Consider the following 27,633-nt stretch of genomic DNA (forward strand, 5'->3'; position numbering starts at 1 on the left):
TTTTCCTGGAAGCCCACCTCAAGGGAAAGTCCCCAACCCAGCTTGCGTGAACCGTGGCCCCTATCGGTAAGGCCTCCGATTTATCTAAGTTAAGTTTTAAACCGGCATGTCGACCATATGTCTGAATAATCTGCAGAGCAAGTGGCAAAGACCTAGCCAGATTCGCCAAGTGTAGCAGGAGGTCATCCGCGAAGGCCGCTGATTTAGGCTCCCGACCTTTAAATTAGCTAAAAAAGACACTAACAGAAAAAGTTCTAAGGGCCTTTCTATTTAATAAGAAACTCCAGGCCAGTTTCAACCACACAGTAAATCTAGCATTACAATTATTGATAGCATCATTCAATCAGTTTTATATGGGAGTGAAGTCTGGAGTTTAAACAGAATGAGGCATAATCTCAATGGGGCCGATGCAATAATTGTGCACAGAAAACGGGCGCTGAGTGTTGAGTGCCGGTTTTACTAATGCGCCCAGCCACCTCTCCTGGGTGCGTGCTTCAATATTTAAATGAGGAGGTCACACTAAAAAGAGGCGGTGGGGGCAAATGTGCATCCCTAGCATCTCCTCTGAATCAGGCGCACAGGAGAGGTGTCTTTCAAGGGGGTTGGGAAAAAGGATGCTCAGTCTACAAGCGCCCGTGTTCTCCCACTACTGGCATAGACACGCAGAAGATATACGGCCTGGACCATGCATCTTTGTGTATTGAGCATCGAAAGCTTTTTTTTTTTTTAATTAAATACTGCTTTATTTGGTTCCTTCTACTTAGTGTTATGACGATACTATGAGGAATCACAGACAGCAGGATTTTTCTTTTTTTTTTTCAATGCGCCCTTGAGCGTGGCATACCTTTACGCCAACCCTGGGCTGGCATAAAATTTGCCACGTTGCAAGAGTGCATTGGCCGTGTTGAAAATATATTCGATCACGAGGATTAGCTAATAGCCTCATCTCATAAATTTACATGTGATGAGCGCTATTAGTTAAGCAGTGATTTGGACTCGCATTTTGGAAGCACTAATCCCCGTGTCGGATCTGGGGTTATGGACACATGACCAAAACACGCATCCAATTGTACCCTAAGCTGTACGCAGCAGCCCCAAAATAAACTTTGCCTCTTAGTTCTGTAACCCACCTGCATCCTCAAAAATTTGCCCAGCAACAAGTGCTAAGCAGAGCTAGAATATTTCTTCTTATAATTCACCGTACAAAAAAAAATATATTCCAGTTCTGGTCTCACCTCAATAACAGCGACACAACATCCTTCCACTGCCAGAAACGCAAAACCCTGCAGAAAAGACTGAGCACTAGAGATGTGAATCGGAACCGGAATCTGATCGGTTCCGGTTCCGATTCAAATCTTAAAATTTTTATCATCTGGCCTGATTGGGTTTTGTTTATCGGCTGCGCTCGATCCAATAAACAAAAAAACCCACCCCGACCCTTAAAAACCGACCCCCTTAGCTTCCCCCATGCTCCTGACCCCCCCCCCCCCAAAAATGTTTTAAAATTACCTGGTGGTCCAGTGGGGGCACGGGGAGCAATCTCCTGCTCTCAGGCCATCGACTGCGCTAATAAAAATGGCGTCGATGGCCCTTTGCCCTTACCATGTGACAGGGTATCCCTGCCATTGACCGGCCCCTGTCACATGGTAGGAGCACTGGATGGGTCTGTGAAGGGGGGTGAGAGAGGGTGGAAAATGGGGGAGCTGAGGAGGAGGTGCAAGGGGGAATTGGAAGTTAGATAGATGATGATAGGAAAGGAGCTTGGGCTGAAGAAGGGACGAGAGGGAGAGGAAGCTAGATGAGGGATTGGAAGAGGGGGAGGAGAGACGGCCAGATTAAAAATGATGGTACCCATAGGCAGAGGACAGAGCAGGTGATTCCCTCTTTCCCTCCCCCTAGAAAAACAAAAACAGCAGGAGAAGGTCCAGTTTTGGGGTATCTTCCAGATTTGGCACCTAAGGCATGTGCCTTTGTTGCCTATGCCTAAATGCGGCCATGAGTTCAGATGTTGAGAATGGGGGATTAGGTAGTAGATGAATGGGGAAATAGGAGGGAGAGAAGAGGAATGTAAGTGCTGAGGAAGTGAATGGGGGATGGAAAGCTTTAAATGAGAGGTGACAAGAGGGAGATTGAGGACTGGAGGGTGAGAATCGGGGAGAAGGAAAGGTGAAATCTAGCCTTGTGGATAGAGAAGAAGAAATGGAGAAAAAAGATGAAAGGGAAAGATCACAGACAGAGGAAATGAAGGGAAGAAGACAGGAGAAAAGAAATATAAAATGGAAAGGAGACCTTGGAAAATGTCATAAAGGTACCAAAACCCACTTTTCTCATTAGAGGAAAATCCAAACATGCAAGACTTTTGAATAGAATTGATTTCAGTCTGTCATTTATTCCCTCCATACTTTTATTTATGAAGTAACATTGACAAAAAAATAAATAAAACATAAACTGAATAAAGACTGGAGTTTGAACTATCTCCTATTAAAAATTAAAGGACAATGAAAATCAAATGTGTGTGCCACTCAGTTTCTTCATGGAGTTCATACGATGAAACACCTGTAAGAGTGTGTATACAAAATTGCTCGTATTTATTCAAAAGCCCTTCTCAATCTCCTCTCCTCGAAGTGGATTGTATCTAGTGGTCAATAATGGACTGAAAAAATGTTGCCATGATAGATATTATTGGACCATCGGAGCCTGCACCATATTTGTACTGAGACAACTCCTGTGCTCTATCAAACAATATATTTAGTGTGCCTGATATAAATAAGGTGATAGTTACACTGGATGACATAAATTACCTGTTGTGAGATGCAATCTATGTGATGTTTGATTGAAATACAATATTCCAAAAACGTGTGGTTCCATTCTTCTCCCATAAGGTTGAATTGCATGAATCACAAGAAGCACAGGAATAGTGATCTGCAGGCTCCTGGTCAACGGCTGACTGAATCAATGTTAAAGCTGCTCGTAGTACCTTGCCCCTGATATTGCAACCCCCTCATATAAGATGTCAATGGTTTGCGGATAATATAGAATGCATAGACATAATATTCCAATATTTTTTTAATCAATGCTGCCAGTCTGTGGGACAAATTGGGTATAATGCAACACTCAACTATTTCCATCTCTGTCATCCGCGGATGTAAGAGCAGATTAGGATTTCTTTTCTGGTGGAATTTATTGTTTTAACTATCTACAATCAAGACAATGTATTTGACATCTACTGTGTCCTCTGATATCTGTTATAAACATAATAGTAAAGAACACCCAAGGTGGAACATTGGGGTGTAGTTTCCGTGTATACCACCCTTGATTTCGTATCTATTTGATAGTGATTCCTGTGCACTGTATCTTAGATTTAGGATCAAAAGGGACCTCAAGAAGTCCTCTAGTCCAACCTCCAGGCAGAATCCACTGTACCTTTATGTACAGGTACAAATTGAGTGTGTACCGAATGAATAATGTCAGAAACACTCAAACCCAAACAAACACATTAATATCTCTCAGACTTACACCTCGATCATTTTTATTAATCAAAGTTGCGGTTAACAATGCTTCTCGATTTGGAACATCATCAATTTGCTCACTTTATTAGGCAGGATGCTTGTGGATTACTCAGGGTCAGGAAAATAGGGGAACCAAAAGTTGTGAACGCCCAGTTCAAGGGGGGAAATAAATTCCAGGTAAAGAATAAGGCCTCGTTCCAAATCTTTCAATAGAAAACCTAAGTCTCCTGTGAATAGATATTCAGAATTCAGCCCATTTTCTTTTATGTTTCATGTTGTATGTGGGAATTTCTGATCCAAGCAATGTGCTCATTTGAATAATTACATACAGGAGGCTGCTTTACCAGGTTTTAACAGTTTTATCACTAACAAATTGGCCATGAGGCCCATCAGCATTAACTGGTAATAGGGCCAAATACACCGGGGTCTCTGCTCCCTCATCTGGAGACTTGGTAGCCTTAGGACCTGCCATGTCTGTCCTCACCCATCCTGGACAGCAGGCATTGAGGAGAATCCCCTCTCCTTTCCTGTTCTCATTTAACTTTCTTGCTTGAATCCTGGACAAGACGGTCACCCCGATTTTGGAAAACGCCATAAGCAGTATTGGGCCAGCCCTCTTGGCTGTGCACCCCATCTTTTGTGTCTTTAATAAACTTCTCCATGAGCGTCGTGAGCTCCTCCTCGGTGATGGTCTCACTGCGGAACTTCTTCTGCAGGTCGGGGCTGCAGCCCGAGAGAGCTCTTACACTAACCATGCTGGAGACATTCACCACTCTTCCTACAAGAATGAAAAACATGGATCCTGTGCATCGTACTTCAACACGGTAATAACAAGAACACAAATTATTATTAGAAGTTTTGTTCACTGAGCAGAATAAAAGACTTTTTTTTTTTTTTTTTTTTAAATCTCTGATCAAAGAGAGATGATAGCCCAGTTACCCCTCATTCCTGGCCCTTTTTCCTGCTGAGGATCCACTCAACAACAATGACAATCTTATAAACTCATCAAGCAAATCCAGTGTCGCCAAACTATGATCTTCAAATGTCCCACCTCCTGCCTCTACAGTGATGTCTAATCTAGTTGTTGTCATGTGTTCTACATTGTGAAGTGACTGTCATGTTTTTCACTTGTAGTAGCTTTGGGTTAGTGTCAGGAACCAGACTCTGGTGGATCTTGGAGGCCTGCTGGGATCAGACCGGAGCTCAAACCTCTCAACAACCAGAGGGCACTGTTGAAAGCAAGGGAAGTGACTCCACAGCGAGTCTGATGACTTGTTTCAGGGTGCTTTTATGTGAATTTTAGTGTAGTTTATTATCTAGTTTAATTGTATGCAAGTATTTTATTATGTATGTATGTATGTATATAAACCACCCTGAGCAATTGTATTGGAGGTGGTGGGGTACAAGATTTTATAAATAAAAAAAATAAATAAATATGCTCAGAAAGGACAGGGTTGGCCCTCTGACTTTCCAAACATTTCCAGCAACTTGAAGCCATCCGCTCGGAACTCATATGTTACCTCTGCCCTGATCACAGAGGTACCTTGCTTTGGAACCTGAACTATTTGACCTCCTTGTGAATTCCCCAACCTGAACAGGCCCTGTTACTACCAGATTTATCTCTTACCCTTGCTACTTCCAGACCAGAGGAGGTACAATGAAAGGCAAGCCAAGCACATTTCTTTAGCTACTGCGCACATCACTGTTTTCCACTGCCAGACCAGCAGGATCCAAACCCAGTGACAGAAAACTATATTTGGCCCCCTGCCCTGGGAGAGGAACACGGCAGTTGCTAACCTAATGGAACAGTGAAAAGCAGTAAAGATCCCTTTCAGTGTCCATACTCACCAGGGGAACCTAATGTGTGGAGGCATTTTCCCATAGGCACCAAATGGGAGCAAACCCTTTATAAATCAAACCCTATATTCCTCTTGCCTTTTTCTCTACCCCCCACTACCTTTGCTGATCCTCTGAGCATTTCTTCATTTCCTGGTCTCCTCTTGTCTCTCCACTTCTTCCCGCCACGCTCCGTCTTCAGGACAAATCAATTAAATTCTGGCTGGTCTACAGCTGTTCTTATATTTGCAACTCTTAGTCACATCACTGATTACACTGAAGGAATCTAAGTCTACTCAACATGGTAAACCTGTAGAAAAGAAAAGCGATGGTCCCCTCTAGCCAACTGTCCTCTTCCTGTGCTCACATTGCTTTAGCCTGCCAAGCCTGTATCCTCACCATTACCATGTTAAACATGCTGTAGTTCATATAAATCAAACCTGGCATTTTCTCTCTTACCCTTCCATTAAGTGGGTTCTTCTCAATAGTCAGTCCAAGGCTCGCTGGCCACGCTCTTGTTTTTGCCAGTGCAAACTTTCCATTTGAGTACAGGGAAGGCAGGAGACTTGACCCAGGTAAACCTCCATTTCCAGTTTCATAGCTCTGTAGTTTGACCACTGCCAGCCCCAGAAGACGTTTCCCTACCTCAGCATAAACAGGGCTGAACTTGGATTCACTTCAATGTCACCTTGCTTTCGTTTACCTATGGAAACCTTATTTCTTCACCTGCCAGTCCATCCGATATCAAGTGTTTTATCACCCACCAAAAAACAGCACTGCCAACTTCCCTCCCCAGTTTTCAAATTATCTCACTCTTATGGTTCTTTCTCCATCAAATCTCATTCTCATTAGTTATTTCAATCTTCCTATCAGGGATCAAAATTAAATTCTCTGTTGCTCAACTTGGTGAAGGTGCTAGTCAGGGCCGGTGGAAGCAATAGGCGAACTAGGTGATCGCCTAGGGCGCCGAGCATTAGGGAGCGCCGAGCCGCTGATGGCCGACATGAAGGCTCATGCAGCCGCCAGTGGACCTCATCCCACTGGCGGCTGTGCAGTGAACTACTGCTGTGCCGATGTGCCGGATATATACAGCAAGAGGATTGGCAGGGCCGTGGTGGATCTCACGTTACCACGGCCTGAAGAAAAAGGTCACATCTAAACGTGCAGGTGCTCCTCTTCCTTCCTGCCTGCGCCGCCCGGGAAGAAAAAAAGTTGCCGGAGCTGCGCGGGCAGGAAGGAGGAGGAGCATCAGCCGCGTGCAGAAGAGGAGCAGCGCTTACGGGCCGCTGCGAATCTCACATTGTGGGCGGCCTGAGAAGACCAGGGCCGCTGCAGAGCCCATCTTGTGGCGACCCGTGAAGAGGAGGCCCAGAGGTGAGAGAGAGGCTGAGGGCCTGAAGAGTGTGTATGTGTGCGTGCATGAGATGAGTTGAGAGATTGTGTGTGAGAGTGAGTTGAGAGACTGTATGGGAGTGAAGACCTGAATGTTTGCAGAGACAGCATGTGAGAGAGACAACATGTGACAGTGAGAGCCTGTGCTTGAGCAAGACAGCATGTGGGAGTGAGAGAGAGCCTGTGTGTGTGTGTATGTGTGTGTGAGAGAGTCAGACAGCATGTGCCAGTGAGAGACTGTGTGTATGAATGATTGTCTGAGAGAGAGCCTGTGTGTGTGTGTATGTGTATGTGAGAGAGTCAGACAGCATGTGCCAGTGAGAGACTGTGTATGAAAGATTTTATGAGAGAGAGCCTGTGTGTGTGTGAGAGAGTCAGACAGCATGTACCAGTGAGAGACTGTGTGTATGAATGATTGTATGAGAGAGAGCATATGAGATTGAGAGCCTGTGTGTGTGTGAGAGAGAGAGAGAATGTGAGAATGAGAACCTGATTGTGTGTTTGAGGGAAGAAGACAGGTGGAGAGAAAAGAAATAGAAAAAAAGACAATATAAAAGGAATTGGCAAAAAAATAAGGGAAGGTAGAAAAAAAAGCCTGTGACCAACAGATTAGAAAACTAAGATCAGACAACAAATGTAAAAAAAAAAAAATTACTTTTTACTGATTGGCAAATGTAATCTTTAGGGAATGTGCAAGAGAGCACTTTCTCTATGCGGATCTCAAAATGTATGAGATTAGCATGGAGGAACTGGAAGCCCACGGGGCCTGCACAGAGGAGGCAGCAGAATGGGCTTCAGTGCCAGTAGCAGCAATCAGCACCTCCCCAATAGCCATGCAGCAGCAGTGACAGTGGCAGCAGAGGAATGAGAGAGGCTCTGAAGTTGCCGGCAAAAGAAAGTGTGTGCATGTGTATGAATGGGAGTCTGCCTGGGGTTTGTATGTGTGAGAATTGGTGCCTGCCTGGAGGTCTGCGTGTGTGAGAATGAATATGTGCATGCAGCGGCGGATTCACGATGCCGGATCGGCTCGGGTATTCGCCGCCCCGGCCGAGGACACATCACGTGGTCTGCTGAGCGCGGCTCTGTCACGGCCGCACACGGCAGACCATGTGACTGAAGCGATCGGCCCACTGAGGGATGCCCGATCCCCCGATAGGCCAATCCGCCCCTGTGTGCATGCCTGGGAGATGGGGAGGGAGTGGTGTGAAAATGAATGGGAGTCTGCCTGTGTGTGGGGGTTTGTGTGAGAATGATTGGGAGCTTGCCTGGGTGTGTGTGTGTGTGTTTGTGTGTATGTGAGGGAGCCAGTGAGAGTGAGAGCATGAGTGTGTATGAGAAAATCCAGGGGAGTTAAGAGTGTTGAGGGGGAGAGAGTGTGTCAGTGTCTGTGAGAGTGAGAGGTTATGATGGCTTTAAGAGCATGAATGTGTATGTATGTGCTAGTGTATGTGTGAGAGAGAATGGACATGTAGGTATGTGTGAGAGAGAGAGGATAAACTCCTAATCATAGCAAAATCAGAGTGACTGGAAATCAAGAGCTCCCATGTATGGACAGCAGGGGCTTTTTAAAATCCTTATTAGTTTTAATTATTGGGTGTTATTTGATATATGTGCTGTTTTGAAATATTTTATTGGTGTTTGGGAAATTGTAAAAAAGTATATAATTTTAATTAATAGAAATTCTATTTATCAGTAGTTTTAAATATTCTTTTATTAGTATGATTTTACTATTATAACTGATGCTTTAAGTTTCTTGATTTTATTGTTTTATGAGGAATGGTGGTTCTGTTTTTCCATTATTAATACACAGAGTCTGGCTTCTTGGGGTTTCCATTTCAGTTTTTTCTAATTTGTGCTCCTTTATTTTGTATTCTGTATTTGGTGAGGGTCTGTCTCTGCTCTGTGTGTGTGACCGTGATGAGAGATTCTGCTAGCATGTAGTGTCTGTATAGGGATCTATAGCAATCGGGTTTGTTTTGTTTCCTCAGTAGGTGGTATATTGGTATTCTAGGACCCAGTGTAATATTTACCCTTGCTTATTCACAGGTAGGGTTATTGTTGTTTGAGTCCTTGGTGGTTATTACTGTTATGTTATGATGGGATTGCAGTATAGATTTTGAGTGTCTTTTTTGCAGGGTTTTGTGTTAGTTCACAATGTGTCTGGCAGTGGAAGGTGTTTGTGCTGCTGTTACTGTGAGGTGACACCAGCATTTGAAAATATCTTTTAGTATGATGAGCTGTAAGGGAAACATCCAAGCTCCATTGTTTGGGGGAATTTCAGTGGATGCACAGAGTTACAGAACCGGAGGTGCAGGATTTATATTGACATTCTGTCCCTTCCTATATATTCCAGACTTCACTCTCATAGCCATTTAGACTTAGTTGAATGAGGCTATCAAATAATTTTATAGTATGAAACTGGCCAGCTTTTTAAAATTACGCAGAAGACCCTTTGGACTTTTTTTATTAATACTTTTTTTTTTATAACCAGTTTTAAAGCAGGATCCATGCTATAGAGGTGGGTGTGATGAAGAAATGTCATGTTGGCTCCCCCCCCCCAAATTCTTCGGTCTAGCGACACCACTGATTTTCTGTGACCTTAAGCATTAGTACAAGAAGGATTACGGGGGGGGGGATGCTGGAGAGGCACACAAATGCATCAGCTCCCGGGCGCCAGAGACCCTTGGTGCTCCACTGGGTGCGAACCATATGGGGCCGCAAGCAGTGGCAAAGAGGAGTGGAGATTTGGCGGGCCGCGAGCAGTGCCCAACCTGCTCGCGACCAAGAAACCACAGTCATCGGGCGTGATCGAGAATGAGGTAGGAGTCGGGGCAGAGTACGGGGTTTGGTGGCAAGGGAGAAGGCTCGTTTAGGACGCCAAATCCCCTTGCACTGGCCCTGGTGCTGGTACCTGCCACCACTATCTCTGCCTCCAGCATTTTTGTTTGAATATTTTTTGAAATGCTATTTAAATTCAAGGCCTGCAGGACAGGCCACCTATTACTACCAAACTGTGAAGTTTAACAATCATCAGAAGGCCTTTTAGGGCCTGCTATGCTTTGGCGGGTCAGCCAGATTCAGACTGGGCTTTATTTGTTTTTATGCTGATTCCAAACTGGATCCTGTTCTTACCGTGGGGTTTAATAAGTGGTAGTAACTCATTGCAGACATCTCTGGTAGCAAAAAAGTTTGTTTTCAAGGTCACCTCGGCTTGGGTGGGGAACGGAGTGGTGTCATCAACTTATAGTATAAGAGAGAAGAAAAAAAAAAGGAGTCACAATAAGGGCGCTGCAGAGATCGTGCAAAACTGCATTATAAAATAGGTCAGTACTTTATTGCCCACAATCTGATTAGCTAAGAAGGTGTGCAACATCTGACTATAACGGATTGTTCAGCTTTTTCACGGCTGCCTCCCCTCCTCATTAAAGGCCCCACAAATGTTACAGTCTTAGGTCGAACAGCATCATGCTCACTAGGGGAAGAAAAATGATGCAGAGAAGAAAGCACACGTTCTGCACTGTATGCTCTCCTATTTCCTATGTTTAGCTTTCCATTTGTTTATTAGACACATGCATGACTTAAACTGGTACAAGTCGGAGGCTTGTGAGCAGCAGTGCCAAATTTCAAATTTGTGCTAATTGAAACCCTGGGAGTAATTTTAATGCTCAAAAATTAACGCCAGCCCACAGCTGGCGTTAAATTTTGAGGCACCAGTAGTATAATGGGTACACGATCAATCAAACTGATTGACAGGTGAGATAAGGATGACAGCAGCCAATCAGCGTTCACTTCCGGTCTAAGCCCCGCCCACGCCCCGCCCACTCCCCATAGAAGTGAATGGGGGCGTAGCCACGCCCCCTCCCGCCTCCTCCCGCCCTCGACCACACCCCCAACCACACCCCTTCCGCCACAGGCCCCACCCCTTCCGCAGCCAATCAGCGTTCACTTCCGGTCTAAGCCCCCGCCCACTCCCCATAGAAGTGAATGGGGGCGTAGCCACGCCCCCTCCCGCCTCATCCCGCCCTCGACCACGCCCCAGGCCCCACCCCTTCCGCCCCAGGCCCCACCCCTTCCGCCCCGGCCCCACCCCTTCCGCCCCTGGCCCCCGCCCCAGACCCCGCCCAGACCCCATCGATGCTCCTCCCCTCCCAATAGAAGTGAATGGGGAGCCCCTCCCACCCCCAAACCGCCCCCCATGATGTCACGGATGACCCCGCCCACACCCCAACCCCCAGCCACACCCCCCTGTGACGTAGCGGGTATGACATCACCGGAAGTCCACCCCACACCGCCCCCCAAAAACACACCCCCTAAAACGTCATCAGAAAGGGTCCTGTCGCTTTTTTAATGATGTCAGTATTAATGGACTCTGGCTGTTTTTGATGATTTCACCGGAAAGTACAATACAAAAGTCCCGAAATATGCGCTCCTAGAACCTCCTGATGCCTTTTTAATGATGTCGGAGCCGGTAGTATGCTTTTAGGAGGCAGGAAAACTGCAGGAAATATGCTTTTTTTCTAGCCACTCTGTTTTTAAAAAACCAAACAAAATACAAGCTGATAGGAGGCAGAAAAACAGTGGCTCGTTCTGTTGACAAGGATTTGGTTTTTTTTTAAAACAAGTGATTGAAGCTACCGGTGGTGAATTGCATGAACTGCAGGATCAAACTTTGCAAAAGACAGGTTTTTTTTTTTTTTTTTCCAAAAGACTAGGGACCGGGTAGTATAAAGGGTACGCTGTCACTCAAACCCCCAAGCCAAACCCCCCCAGTGATGTCACCAGAAGCCCAAGCCCACCCCTCCAAGCCCTTGCTGTAGATAGGCATGCCCCAATAAAAAAAGTTACCAGAGAGCTGGCAGGAAACTGTGACTCATTCTGTACACAGAGACGGAGAATCCAATTACACCCCTTCCCTCCGCCCCCCTCTGCCTCAAGCCGGCCTTCCCCCAGACCTAAATCTGAGCAGAGGATAATTGAAAGCAGTGGGGGGTGTAGGTTTGCAATGGTGAAACACAAGGCTTTAGTTTTGTTTTAAAAAAAACAGACTTCTGTATTTTACAGCCATATAAAAAACAAGAATGCACCAGCGGATCTTAAAGAAAATTTATAATGAGCCAGGAAATACCGGCAGTTTTGGCGGTATAACACCTCTTTTGCAGGCAGCTAAAGCATGTATGCCGTCTGTGACCAAGAAACAAGTGATTGATTGGCTTACAGAACAAGATGCTTATTCTTTACACAAACCTGCTAGGGTACGATTTAAAAGAAATAAAACCATAGTGTCTGATGTGGAGTTTTGTTTTAAAAAAACCAGACTTCTGTATTCTCCCCCACAACCCTTCCCTCCTCCCCTCTCTGTTAGACACGCCCAAACTTGCAAGACCGGATATAGAAATAATCATGTGATAGTGATCACGTGAGAACAATCTTCAAGCAGAGTTGTTGTAATTGTTCCTGAAAATGGCCGTATATGAAACACCTAAGCGTCTTGAAATGAAAATCGTTCAACAGCCAAAACTAAAGAGGAGCCATAAACGAAAGCGGAGGGCAGAAGAAGAAGGAGGAAGCACTGACCCAGATTTTGATGAACTTCCGTTGGGGCAAAAGCTTTTTGATTCGCAGGATCCAAACTTGATCAATGAAAATGCTTTAGATTCTGAAGATTTAGAGCTGCACAAAGCTGCTCTGGATGCCGAAGCAGATTATTTGTTGGAAAAGCTTGAGTGTAAGGTAAGAAAAAATCTCTTTCCTTCTAATGATGCATTTTAGGGGTGGCGTGTTTGGGAGCTATCTATAATAGAGAGTTTGTTTAGAAGAGGTTTTAATTTAATGTTTTACATTATGTTTTATAGGAAAATGAAGGATCTTTACAAACAGAAGAATATGGAGACACACCAGGTATCAAAATGAACTGTATTTGCTGCTTCTGTCCAAATATAAAAGAACCAGATACATGTGATCAAAAAAAAAACAACAATCCTGAAGATGTGCACGATTTCAGCTGGTGGAGCTATATAGGATTCCCAAAACTACCGCCGGTGCATGGAGTTTTTCGAAAAACAACATTTAGATCGATCGTAAGGGTGGCTGTCTATAGTATTCTTAAAAAATGTCTGTCTGGCATACGGTATGAAAATTGCGAAGGCTGTGTTCTCGACGATCCGAGTCAGGATGATCATAGTTGCGTTTATTGGACTGCCTCTGACACACAGGAACAATTAAGGACCGCTTGTAACAGGTTGTGCCTAGAACGTGTTTTGAATCTTGTGGTACTAGCTGCATATAAACGAGGTGTATTAAGCCTAAACAATGATGATATGAATCTGATCATATATCTTATACACAGTGTGAAAACTGCTGAAAATCCTGTTCAAAAACTAAACAGTTTGCTTAAACCTACAGATGAGATTTTAATGATAAAATATATAAATGCCATCATCTATGGTAGAAAACACCAGTCCTTTTTTAAAAATGTATAATAAAGCAGTCTTTGTTTTTTTCTTGTCTGTATTTCAGAAGTATGTATTGACAATGAAATACTTTGTAATATTTTAACAAATTTTGCCATGTGTATAAATTAGTTAATAAAAACAACTAATAAATATATCAGAATTAACAAAATGTGTCAATTGTGCTTTAAGGTGATATGGAAGTTTTTAGGGGGGGAAGTTCTCTGGATCCAAGATCTGTAAATGGTTAATCTAATCAGAATGAGACAATGTTTGGAAGGGAAAAAAAAAGACCAGAATGACAAGACATTCAAGAGAGGCCGATTTTTATTTTGTAAAGTTCCCCAAGACCTAAGAGGGCTCTGGTAACACACTACCTTTCATGAACAAAAGGGGGGATGTATATTGTAATGAGGTAGGTGCGGATAGTTGTCTGGGACACATAATCTAATCAGGGAAAAACAATGGTCAGCAAAACATTAAATCACAAAAAAAAAAAAAAAGGTTCAATATACTATAGTTTTGTGAATGGGCTTCAGATCTAAAGAGATATTGATAATACATACAAAAAGCCCTGTAAATGATAACCCAAGCAAGAGAACAATCTTATTCTATAAGATGTCCATCACATGATAGAGAGGCCAGGTAGCTTTTTTTTTTTTTTTTTTTTTTGTTTCAATACACAGGTTTTGAGGTTTGTTGGTGGTTACGCCCCACCTAATGCTGGTGATAAAAGGGTATAGCCGGTGACCAGAAAAGATTCAGCAGTCTGGAGTTTGAAACAGAAATGGATTCTTCAAACAAAGAAAGGCAGAAGCCTGTGTTTATTAATAAAATGTCACTTACTAAACGCAGAAAACAAAGGAAATTGAAAGGTGAGTTAATAGTTTTAATGTATATTTTTAGATATGATTTTTAAAAAACAGTAGTAAAAACAGTGTTTGTCTGTTTTATCATTAGAACAGGAAAATATTGCAAAATCAGACACACATTTGAACATAGAAGAAGAAGAACAGCCTGGCTGCAGTAATGCCTTAGACAGAAAAAAAATTGATCAACAAGGCATTTCTGACAGCAATGCAAATAATGGTGAGAAATAGGTTTTCCTTAATGTCTATGACCCTCCCAAATGTCTCTCTTTTTTTCCTTCATAACAGTCAACGAAGCAGAGATCTATTTACAAAGACATCAAAAGTGTGTGTGTGTGTGTGACCCTGTGTTTTTTTATTTTATTTTGTAATTTTTAGAATGTGAAAATGGTGCAAACAAAACTATTTCCAAAAGAAAGAGAAAGGAGTCTGAAGATGCAGTTGAAGGTAAGAAGTATTTTTTTATATATCTGTACGGGTAAAACAACAATTAGTTCACAACTGTGTAAAAGAAAAGGTATTACCATTTTTTTGTTTTTTTTACATAACAGACCATGAGCAGCATATGCCAAAGAAATCTGACGAAAGACCGTACAAAAAACCGAGAGATAAACAAAAAAGTAAGAATCTATACTGTTATAGTTTTAAGAAAAATTCTTCTTAAAATATTGCAAAAAAAAGTATGAGCCCACCCGTGTTAATTATTATTATTTTTAATTTTAGACCGTGAAAAGACTGCAAAAAAGCCTATTTCCGAAAGAAAAGATGAGAGAGACAGCAACAGACCTGTGCACAGGGAGGAAGTAGAGAAAGAATGTGAAAGCATGTTCTTAGATAATTGTACCGATGACAATGTTTCAGGGGGGGTGGTAAATAATTGTATACCAGAGACCTCTGAAAATGCAGCTGTAGAAAATGAACCGGTTAATTTTGTGCAATTTGTGAGAAGGTGGAACCGTGATTTAGAAAAATTTAATGGCGTGCTTTATTCAGAGGAATTTCGTTTTATTAATTTAGATAGAATAGATTCTTTCATAGATGCGCAAAATGTTGTGAGACAAGGCATACAGCATGTTCTAAATGAAATAAGCCATAACGTGTCCCCCCATGATTATATACAGATTCATTTACATTCTACAGGTTTTCATAATTCTTTGTATTCGGGAAAGTTAAACCCTCAGGATTTGAACGCTGATGATTTCTTAGATCAAGTTAGTAAACTCCTGCAGAGTTATAGAGAGATACAGTTTGGTGAGACATTCCGCATAGTCATTCTTGTTATAAGGAACAGAGGGGGCGGGTCACGAAGGGTTTTAAGGTCTATTCTGTACAGTCAAATCATACATAAAAAGAGAAGGCATTTAATAGACTTGAACAACACAGATAATAAGCTCTGTTTTGCAGGGAGTGTTACAGCGCTCATGTCACCAACAAAGCTCACAGATGCAGAGCTATTAGACCGTGCTAAAAAACTGCACACAGAGCTAGGGTGGTCAGAACATAAAAAGGTCATGCTAGATGATGTCTCAACATTTGAACAACATTTGGGTATAAACATAAGAGTTGTGCTTTATACAAAACAATGGGGGTGTTTTAAGACAAAGGACAGACCTGAATTCCAGAAAACTGTATTTATATTGCTACATGATGACCATTTTTATGGAATCTTAGATGTAAAAAAGCTCTATGGGGAGCGAAACTTCTGTCATTTTTGCCAGAAACCATATAGTCACGATCATAATTGTACATTATGGTGCCGTCTCTGTTTAACAGCAATGTGTGTAGACAATATCGGGGTACAACAGAGATGTCCGAAATGCAGGCTGTATTGTCGTTCTCAAGAGTGTTTAGAAAGGCATACAGTTCTGGCTTTAAAAAAAGAAGTTGAGTGTTTGCTTAAAATACTGTGCGAAAAATGTGAATCGTATGTTGATAAAAAACATAAATGCCGGGTCAGACAATGTAAGCTTTGTTCTGAGCCCTTGATCGCTGGTGACAAGCATTTGTGTTTTATGCCCCCTATTGATCATGCACAAATATCTGAAAAATATATATTTTATGATTGTGAATGTGTTCAGGAAACAGGCTTTCACGTTCCAAATTATATATATGCAACAGATTTAAACAACACAAGAAACTGGGAGTTCAAAGGTCTTGAGAGTATTTCTAAGTTTGTTAAGATTTTTTGTGACAAAAAGTTCAAAGGATACACCTTCATAGCGCATAATTCTAAAGGCTATGATGGTTATTTTGTAGTTAGAGAGCTGCTAAAGGAAAAGATGGATGTGCGCTTGTTAGCTCAGGGTGCTAAGCTCTTAGAAATCACGATAGAACCCCTGGGTATACGGTTTTAAAGACTCTTTAAATTTCCTGCCCATGAAGCTTAGCAAGCTTCCGCAAGCCCTGGGGTTTCAAGGCTGTAAGGGTTATTTCCCGCATTTTTTTAACACCAGGGTTAATCAAAATTATGTGGGACCTATGCCCGGTGTTGAGTATTATGGAGATGGGTATATGATGTCTGGAGAAAGAGAGGAGTTTTTAAAATGGTACAGGGACAATCAAAATAACACCTTTGATTTACAAAAGGAGCTGGCCTATTATTGCCAACAGGATGTGAACATTCTGAGGCAAGCTTGTGTCTTATACAGAAATGAAATCATGGCTTTGACAGAGAGAGAGGTGGTTGTAGAGCAGGATGGTGGATCTAAAACTGTGAAAAGGTGTATAGACCCCTTCCAATATATAACACTGGCATCTGTGTGCATGGCTATGTACAGGTTTATGTTCTTAGAACCCAAGACCGTGGCACTCGTCCCTCCAGACAACTATCACAGACACACAAAGAGATATTCAACACCCTCTATACAGTGGCTGATGTATACAGAGGCCACAGAGCAAATACAGATCACCCATGCTCTAAAGGGGGGTGAAAAGCAGGTGGGTCCCTATTTTCTTGACGGTTATGCACTTATTGATGGGGTACCAACAGCTTTTGAATTTAACGGCTGTTTTTTTCCACGGTTGTCCGAGCTGTTATAACGATAAAGACCAGAACCCCTTAACGGCTACAACCTTTGGTTTTCTCAATTACAAAACACAAATCAAAGCAGATTTCCTGAAAAGAAGAGGGTTTAAGGTCATAAGCTTGTGGGAACACGAATGGAAGAGAATGGTGAAAGAAAATATCAGGGATTGTGCAGACTTTCTGGTTAAATCAGGCCTGCCGCAGCAGCTAGTACCCAGAGATGCCCTCTTTGGTGGTAGAACCAATGCTACATGTTTGTACTATAAAGCCAGGGCTGATGAAAAAATACATTACTATGATTTTACCAGCCTCTACCCCTTTGTCAATAAAACCAAGGAATACCCTGTTGGCCACCCGCAAATCATTTATGACAGCTTTGGACCCCTCTCAGACTATTTTGGGCTTGTTAAAGCCAAAGTGTATCCACCACGAAAGATCTTTTTCCCAGTACTACCGGTCCGTGTGAGCGGTAAGCTCATGTTCCCGCTGTGCCGCACATGCGCTGACAACAGTCTGCAGGATATGTGCAACCACACGGATGAGGAGAGAGCCCTCGTAGGGACTTGGTGCACTGTGGAGATGAATGAGGCTGTTGCAAAGGGTATGTGGTTGCTGAAATATGTGAAATATGGCACTTTGAATGTAAATCTGTCAGCCTGTTTTCTGAATACATAAAAATGCATCTCCGTCAAAAACAGGAGGCCTCTGGTTACCCTCAGTGGTGTACCGATGTAGAAAAACAAAACATGTATATATCTGATTTTTACAAAAAAGAAGGTGTAGTTTTAAGGCCTGAACAGGTTAGTATAAACCCCGCAAAGCGTCAAATTGCCAAGCTTTCTTAAACTCTTTGTGGGGAAGTTTGGTCAAAGAACAAACCTACCTGTTACAAGTATTGTGAGAGATCCTGACGATCTGTATAAGTATTTGTTTTCACCCGAATATGATGTTTCATCATGCGATTTTATTGATGATGAAACAGCCTGTGTGACATGGAAGCATTCAAAAGACCGCAGCATATTGTCAGGTAATACAAACATCTTCATTGCCTGTTTCACAACTGCTTATGCTCGTTTAGAACTGTACAAACTGCTTGACAGTTTGCAAGAACGTTGTCTGTACCACGATACAGACTCTGTGATATTTGTGAGTCGTGAGGGTGCCAGCGATCCGCCTTTGGGAGATTATTTAGGACAGTTGACGAGCGAGATACCCGCAGACGAGCATATCACAGAGTTTGTATCGGCTGGGCCCAAAACATATGGCTACAAACTATCCAGCGGAAAGACCTGTATGAAAGTGAAGGGGTTTACGTTAAATGTAGAAAATTGTAAAAAGATCAATTTCACTAATTTGAAAGACCTCGTCTTTGACTATAAAACTGACGCCGTGGACAAGAGTCCTAAAAAGATACAGGTACAACAATCTGGGATCATTAGAAACAAAAAGACCTGGGCGATAGAGACCGGCCTACTTAAGAAAACACAAAGGGTCGTATACGATAAAAGGGTGATAAAAGAGGGTTTTAATACGCTGCCTTATGGATACTGAATTTGTGGATGTGCGCTGGAGGCACCCATTTTCGTGTATTTTAGCCGGACCGTCAAATAGCGGCAAAAGCTTCTTTGTTAAAAACCTGCTAGATCACGCTGGACGTGTGTTGACTGACATGCCTGATAATATTGTATGGTGTTATAGTTGCTGGCAACCTTTGTATAAAGAAATGCTGTGTAAATATCCTTTTATTACCTTTATGGATTCTTTGCCTGATACTTTTAATGATGATCAACTGTTTCCAACCAATAAAATAAATATGGTTATTATAGACGATTTGATGGCTTCTTCTTGTAAAAGTGATGAAATCGAGAAAGCCTTCACACAATACGTGCATCACAGAAATCTGAGTATTATATATATTGTACAAAATGTCTTCTGTCAAGGCAAAACAAGCAGAACTATAGCCTTAAATACCAAATATATGGTGCTCTTTAAGAATCCTAGAGACAAGTTGCAAATCGCTATTTTAGCCAGACAGATGTACCCCGGTAAGTCACGCTTCTTTTTAGAAGCCTTTGAGGATGCCACCAGAAAGCCATATGGATATCTCATCGTGGATTTAAATGCTACGACCCCTGAGCGTTACAGATTGAGGACAAACATCTTTCCACCAGAATGGACCACTGTATATTGTGAAAAAACACAACCCCTCCATAAAAAGAAGTGAATATATATTCTCCCCCACATATTTGTTTTGTGTGTGTCCCAGAGATCATGTCTGCTCGCTTAAAGCGGAACCTAGCCCTTTTAAAACTTTTAGTTCAAGCCTCTCCGCAACGGAGAAAAGCTATCCTAAAGGCCGCTTCTAACGATTTAGTGGGGGCCATAGCGGAGATCGCACTAAACACTCTGAGAGGTAATGTTCCTTTATCACAACAGCAGATAAACATCTTGAAAAGGAAACGTCAAGCCATAAGGATTTTGGGTGATAAAAGAATAACACTTAAGAAAAAAAAGAAGCTGGTCAAACAGTCAGGGGGGTTTATCGGGCCTCTGCTAGGATTCGCGCTACCACTCATCACGGGGCTTTTGAGCTAAAATACTAATGCAGCACACAGAAAAAATGTATTTAGTGTCTAGTCAACAACTTGACCGTTTGAGAAGCCCTTCAGTTCATGAGGAAAATATTAGAACCACAGCTGTTCAAAGACTCGATGAAGAAATGAAAGGTATACTTCAAAGTTCTGGTATGTCTGAATATGAGAAAGCCAAACGCTATTCAGAAGTGCTACAGCGCTATCTGGTGCTTAACAGACACGGAGAAATGGAAAAAGAAAGAATAAATCTGTATCTACCCCCACAGGATGATACAGCAACCTCTGCATTTCTAGAGCACAAAAGCCCCCCAGACCCCATCCTGCAGGAAGTGTTAAACAGCATCAGCATGCACCGTAGAAAAAATGCAGAAATACTGCTCAATAAACTGTCAAAGAATAAGGACATTGCATCCTGGGAGAGTAATGGGACTTTTGTATACAAGGGAAGACCTGTAAGTGGCTCTAACCTATTAGACCTGATTCGTGGAGCTACACAGACCCGTGCTCTTTCACATCGGAGGATACCCAAAGGTTGGGGAGAGTTCATGCAAACCCTGGCAGAATTAAACATGCCCTCCACCGTCATGGGTAATCCAGCCAACAGGGATCTGCTGGTACAGCTCAAGGAAAATCCTTCAGCGACAACTGCTGAAATGTACACAAAGACTGTAAAGTGCAAAGACCCCCTCCCCCGTAAAAGACGTAAAGTACTTGATACAAACAGATGGTTGAAGGTGTAATTATATCTTTTCAAATAAAAAAAAAGGCTTTTTTAAAATATAGACTATAGACGTTTGGTTTGTTTTTCAAAAACTCTCAAGAGAGATTGTTTTTATTTAGGATTAGTACAATATTCTTGGTACGGTACACACACCTGGGGGGTATGAAACAGACAGCGAAAAGATTTAGACATACAACATGTTCTCTGTTTGTTGTTTTTTACAAATTGTAAAACCATTTTGTCATTTTGCAATGGTTCTTCGGAATACAGTTTTAAAATATTTTCAAAAGACAGCCCTTTACAACGTTGATGTAGGAAAAACACACAGTGGTTACCGCAGGTTGTAGATACAGGGTGTTGCAGTTGTTTGCTGCTGTATAAAACATCCTCACAATGTTTATTGAAAAAGTTCATAATACTGTTAGGGAAGAACAAACTATCAGGCTGTTGCCCGTAGGAATCAAAAAATTCTCCTGTGCCGTTTTCAGTCACGTATATTGCTAGCCAGTGTTCTCCAGGAAGGTCGTGGGGGTGGGTATTTACCACCAAGCTTGCAGGTTTCCTTTCTATTTGTACATCAGACAGCCAGTCACTGGGTAGGACGTCTACAAAAGATTTTGTAACATACGGATCCTTCTTTAAAATACGGTAGATCTGTACGGTGTTCATCATCATAGATAATCAAAAAGGACGTTCCTTCTGTGGTTAATTTCTATCACGTTGTCAAAGACACCATACACAATCATATTCACCGTGTGTGGCAAAGCGAGGGAAAAACGATTTCAGCCCGCAGATTACCGGTTTTAATCAAAGAGTAGTGGTCCGTGCACTCTTGGTCGGGTGATAGGTCAAAGGCCAGCAAGGTATAACCTTGGTAAAACTCTTGACGATCAATCAAGAGAGCACTGTCTTTCAAATGTTTACCCGTTGCTTGAACCAGCTGCATGTATTCTCTGATACAACAGCCGTTATCGAAATCCGGCTGGAGAGGTTTCCCTGGGACTTGCTCACCATCCACATACAGCGCAGCAAAGTTGATATCGTAATGTTTAAAATTGAAGGGGTTTTTAGAGTAATTACCGCTGAAAGCGTCATTATCCACAAAGCCCAATACGATAATTTTGGGTAATTGTCCCAAAAAGAGGTTTTCCTGGTTAGTCACACGGGCGCCAGCCGGTATGCTAAAGACTTTCAGACTTACACGGTCCACGGCGTACTTGACATTAGCTCTCAGCAGCGTTTCTGCATGCCCCAAGCGCACTCCCGGTGACACTTTCACTCTCCTTACAAAGAGGGCTGCAGATAAAATAATGAGTTTGTACCTCTCGTTGGCATCTCCGCTCATTAAGCAGAACGTATCTTTGTTCCGCGCTAGTTTAATTTTCACATCCACGCCATTTATGAGCAGCTTTTCTTGAAAAAACAGATCGCTATGTAAATGTCCCAGAAGCTCTACTTTATGGCTAGCGGCTGTAAACACAGCTCTTTCGGTAAAACCTTTATTACGTGATCCCACGTCTCTCACTTCATGGTTTCCGGCTGTGTCTTTATAAAATAGGCCGCTTGTAAACTGTGTTTTGAGAGGACCCTCGCCGTAATTGAGAAACAGTTCTATGAGGGCTCTGTAAGGGTAACAGTTGTTGCTCTGACTAATGAGTCTATCTCCGAGAGTGACATCCAGCTGGCTAAAAATAGAGGCTATTGGATAGTTCACGAGAGCTACTCTGGCCCCTACTTCAAGATCGGACCCATCTTCGTTCACGATTTTGCAGGTCAGGTATAGCAACGTGTTGTTCAAATCCAGGTAATCCTCGCCATGTCCGGCTATATAAAAATCTAAAGGGGCTGTTTCTGACAAGGCAGATAATGGCGGAATCTCCACATAAACACTTTTTTCTATGCTGGTTTGTGTGGGGGCCAGTTGAAACAGATCCAGTTCTGATTTCAAACATTCTTCAGACCCCTGATGTACAAAAGCCATAGTTTTTAGAATATATCTTGCTTCTTGGCGGAGAGGTTTCTCTTCTTCCCCTTGCGGTTAGTCTTTTGAGACTTGGCACGTTTGGTCTTCTTTGTTTTAAAAGGTTCAGGAGGCCCCTGTTGATTGGTTCTCTTTCTTTTAACAGCTCTTCTAATAACCACTAATCCTGACCCCTCCTGCTCTGTGTTATTGTTCATTTTATGCAGAACCGCCGTTGTGACACGGCCCATAACATCTTTGGCGATGTTTTTTGCTGCACTTTTCACATGAGGTTTAACAATCTCAAAACCCCTTCTCAAAAGAGGTATTGCTTTTCTAAAGAGACTACGAAAAATTCCGCCTATCCCAGCCCCGTACATGACCGGAGCACCGTAATACCCCGAAAGGCCTTCACCGGCCTGTGCTGCATAGTAATTTCTGTATGCGCCAGGGTCCCCATAGTATTTAACCACAACCATTTTAAAAAATAGTTTTCCGGGGTCGCAGGTGTAGCTTAAGGATCACTTTCCCATAGCGAAATGAGACGTGTTGGTTCTGGTCCGTCTTTATTTCAAATGTTATGGTGTCTATGTGCTGCTTGTTCACAGGAACATAATGCGGTTTATCATAAGTGAAGGTGATAAACTCGTCCTTACCCCCTTTAGTGGGAACACAACGAAGCAGCTGCACAAAATGGTCTCCCACCAGCTGGTGCTCTACAATATCCGTATACAGGTATAGGGTATTAAACCCTCCTGTGATATCCGTTGGAAATAGCGAGCGGTTCGTATTCGTTTTAGCTTCTAGCCCCAAAATGGTCGCTAAGTCACCCCCTGCAGAAATTACTGCTTTGTCCTCTGATTTTAATTTGATTCTTCGGATATTGGGGTCATAGATGATTCGTGGTGCCATGGCTTTGAGGACACTGTTCATGTCGTGGTTCATTTGATCCGTCAGGTTTTGAACGGTTGCATAATACCCTCTTCGTACAACAAAGTGATGCTCTGTGCTTCCTTCACCAGTGGTGACAACATATTTATGGTCTTCTTTAATATTATCCCATGTGTTCGGGTACTGTATTTCCACCAGACCCACTTCCCACGGGCCCTGTAGGTCCAAAGGTCTAGCTAATTGTGTGGTGAAATTAGAGCTGTTGTTTTGTGGAAATATTCTCACAGAGGCGTTACTAGGCAGCGTTACGTAAAATCCCCCTTCATTCATTTTTTTCTTTTATGAGACAAGGCCTTTTCAAATCAAATGTTTTGAATCTCTGATGCTTTTATCCAGCTGTTAAATTTTTCAGGCCATCCTCGCCATTTCACAAAGCACTGCTTGTTCTTACCTCTCCCTTTTACCTTTAGAACCTTATCAACGCGGTATATTCTGTCCTGTTGAGGGCTGACTTTCTGTAATTCTTCAGGATAAAAAGAACCTTGAATGGTTTCCTCACCATAATCTTGTATCTTGTACACTGTTTTCTGTCCCCTGCTTAGGACGTCGGTAATTATAAATATCTCATTTGTCCATGTTTGTTCATAACCTTTTTCAAATTTCCCTTTAGTTTTTGACAGTCTAACATGATCCCCCTTTTTTAAAAAAGGCTTAGCAGTTTCATGTTTGTTGTTATTGCCGTAGATTACTTTCCAGAACCGCAGTGAGTTTGAGGTTGTTACATCGATGGGGCGGGCCTGTATTGTTCTGTGAAAACTGCGATTGTAACTGTTCATAAAAGCCGGAAGCACATCTTCATAGCGAAAAGTGTTGCGCGCTGTAAAGTATCGCCACATTTTGGATTTTAAAGTCCTGTTAAATCTCTCCACAACTGCTGCCTTAACATCGTTGTTGGTCACAAAATGCTGAATGCCCCTGTATTTTAACAAACTCTTCACAGATCTGTTTAAAAACTCTTTACCTCTGTCTGTTTGTATTTTGTTTGGAACACGACCACCTTTAAATATATTTTCAAAGGCCTCTGCCACTTCACGACCTGTTTTTGTTTTTAGGGTCACAGCCCATGCGTATTTTGACAAAACATCTATCACCGTCAAAATGTATTTGTAGCCTCTGTTATAACCAGACAAGGCTGTCATATCAACCAAATCTGCCTGCCATTGCCAATCTATATCTGACACTATGGTTTTATTTCTTTTAAATCGTACCCTAGCAGGTTTGTGTAAAGAATAAGCATCTTGTTCTGTAAGCCAATCAATCACTTGTTTCTTGGTCACAGACGGCATACATGCTTTAGCTGCCTGCAAAAGAGGTGTTATACCGCCAAAACTGCCGGTATTTCCTGGCTCATTATAAATTTTCTTTAAGATCCGCTGGTGCATTCTTGTTTTTTATATGGCTGTAAAATACAGAAGTCTGTTTTTTTTAAAACAAAACTAAAGCCTTGTGTTTCACCATTGCAAACCTGCACCCCCCACTGCTTTCAATTATCCTCTGCTCAGATTTAGGTCTGGGGGAAGGCCGGCTTGAGGCAGAGGGGGCGGAGGGAAGGGGTGTAATTGGATTCTCCGTCTCTGTCTACAGAATGAGTCACAGTTTCCTGCCAGCTCTCTGGTAACTTTTTTTATTGGGGCATGCCTATCTACAGCAAGGGCTTGGAGGGGTGGGCTTGGGCTTCTGGTGACATCACTGGGGGGGTTTGGCTTGGGGGTTTGAGTGACAGCGTACCCTTTATACTACCCGGTCCCTAGTCTTTTGGAAAAAAAAAAAAAAACCTGTCTTTTGCAAAGTTTGATCCTGCAGTTCATGCAATTCACCACCGGTAGCTTCAATCACTTGTTTTAAAAAAAAAACCAAATCCTTGTCAACAGAACGAGCCACTGTTTTTCTGCCTCCTATCAGCTTGTATTTTGTTTGGTTTTTTAAAAACAGAGTGGCTAGAAAAAAAGCATATTTCCTGCAGTTTTCCTGCCTCCTAAAAGCATACTACCGGCTCAGACATCATTAAAAAGGCATCAGGAGGTTCTAGGAGCGCATATTTCGGGACTTTTGTATTGTACTTCCGGTGAAATCATCAAAAACAGCCAGAGTCCATTAATACTGACATCATTAAAAAAGCGACAGGACCCTTTCTGATGACGTTTTAGGGGGTGTGTTTTTGGGGGGGCGGTGTGGGGTGGACTTCCGGTGATGTCATACCCGCTACGTCACAGGGGGGTGTGGCTGGGGGTTGGGGTGTGGGCGGGGTCATCCGTGACATCATGGGGGGCGGTTTGGGGGTGGGAGGGGCTCCCCATTCACTTCTATTGGGAGGGGAGGAGCATCGATGGGGTCTGGGCGGGGTCTGGGGCGGGGGCCAGGGGCGGAAGGGGTGGGGCCGGGGCAGAAGGGGTGGGGCCTGGGGAGGAAGGGGTGGGGCCTGGGGCGGAAGGGGTGGGGCCTGGGGCGTGGTCGAGGGTGGGATGAGGCGGGAGGGGCGTGGCTACGCCCCCATTCACTTCTATGGGGAGTGGGCGGGGCTTAGACCGGAAGTGAATGCTGATTGGCTGCGGAAGGGGTGGGGCCTGTGGCGGAAGGGGTGTGGTTGGGGGCGTGGTCGAGGGCGGGAGGAGGCGGGAGGGGGCGTGGCTACGCCCCCATTCACTTCTATGGGGAGTGGGCGGGGCGTGGGCGGGGCTTAGACCGGAAGTGAACGCTGATTGGCTGCTGTCATCCTTATCTCACCTGTCAATCAGTTTGATTGATCGTGTACCCATTATACTACTGGCACCCAAAGCCACGCTCAGAAGAGCAAAAATACAGGTTTTGTTTGTGGGTCCTCCTACTTAATATTGTTGCGATACTAAGCAGGGGGAACTACAGTGGCGCACAGCCACTTCTCCTGGGCGCTTGATGGCATGGAAGTGCTAGGACCGCGCAAATTATCCACTGCGCGTCCCTTTTAGCGCGCCAGCTCATTAGAATATATTAGATCGATGCACATTGTGCGTGTAATTCTGCATCAGCCCCAGAGTTACTCATACACTTAACGCCACCATCTCGGGTAAGCAGCACGTGACATGATTTCTAATGGGGCCCCAGGGCAACCGGCAGGGTTGGATTTCTAGCCATCGTGCCCCTGGCTGAAGAGATCCCCCTCAGTGGCAAGGGAAGGAGTCCCCAGTTGAATATTAGAGCTTGCTTTCAGTAAACACATGGCAATTGCATAGCATTAAGGCACATGCCGCTTCAACAAGTCACATTTCGGGCTTAGTACTTAGTCTCCTTTCTGTTTTGTTTTTGTCCTGATGATGCTTTCTGTTTTCACTCTTTCAGAATAAAAGGTGTGCACTTTACATTAAGATGGCTGCCTTTCCCCCAATACCATTTTTAAAACTCTGCTCCACCAAGTTCAATCCTTAGCAGTCCCTACCATCCCTGTCATGCCTGAATCGGAGTCCAATAAATATTAGCACCTAGCAGTACCTCAATTTAGTTCCAGTCATAGCAGCAGCTATACAGGAGCTTAAGGAAGCTTCAAAGCCTAATATCTCCTTCGGACTTAACTTAAGCTCGTTGCCATACTGAATATTTATTATAATGACTTAAGTTCAAAGGCAAAAAATTCTGCAGGTCACTTTGCTGGCACAATTTTGATATATCGCAATGTTTCTCCTCCCAAAGATTTAACTTCCTACACATTCACAAAGAGTAAAAAAACAATGCAAACAAAAATAATTGTACGAGAAGCAGAGTGACCTTTGCCAGATCCTGCTCAACCCAAGAATTTGTGCAATTATTTTCCCTTCCCGAAACTGCAGGAAATTAAATCCTTGGGTAAAAAACACACATTCAATGTGCATGCAAGCAAACTGACTGGGGGCGGGGCAGATGTTTGCCGTCTCTTTTGACCTACTTTTAGGGGATTCTTAAACCCCTTGCTAGCATTACCGCCTCACCTTTGAAGGCAATCCCTGTGTTGTTGATGAGCACATCTATGCCCCCGTACTCCCGCTGCAGGAAATCCCGGAGGTTCCTGATGCTCTGCAGGTCCGTGATGTCCAGCTGGTGGCACAGAGGTTTCAAACCTTCTCCTTGAAGCTTTTTTACTGCTGCCTCCCCCAGCTTAGGGTCTCGGGCTGTCAGGTACACGTCCCCGGTAAACTGCTTGCACAGAGCCCGCACGATCGCCAGCCCGATGCCTTTATTACCCCCGGTCACCACCGCTACGCGCCCGCTGGCCATGCTTGGGCTACTAAGAGAGAAGGACAAGCGTTGGGCGGGCAGAAGGGAGCCAGCTGCGTCTGAAGCCTGATCCGCTGCTCACCAGCCACTGACTTCCAAACTC

General features: G+C 43.4%; 1 pseudogene; it reads right to left on the reverse strand.

Moving 5' to 3' along the window:
• Window positions 1–3,500: 3,500 nt before the first annotated feature.
• Window positions 3,501–27,633, reverse strand: LOC115092547 (annotated as a pseudogene).

This window comes from Rhinatrema bivittatum, chromosome 5 (genome assembly GCF_901001135.1).
Source record: "Rhinatrema bivittatum chromosome 5, aRhiBiv1.1, whole genome shotgun sequence".
Taxonomy (NCBI): domain Eukaryota; kingdom Metazoa; phylum Chordata; class Amphibia; order Gymnophiona; family Rhinatrematidae; genus Rhinatrema; species Rhinatrema bivittatum.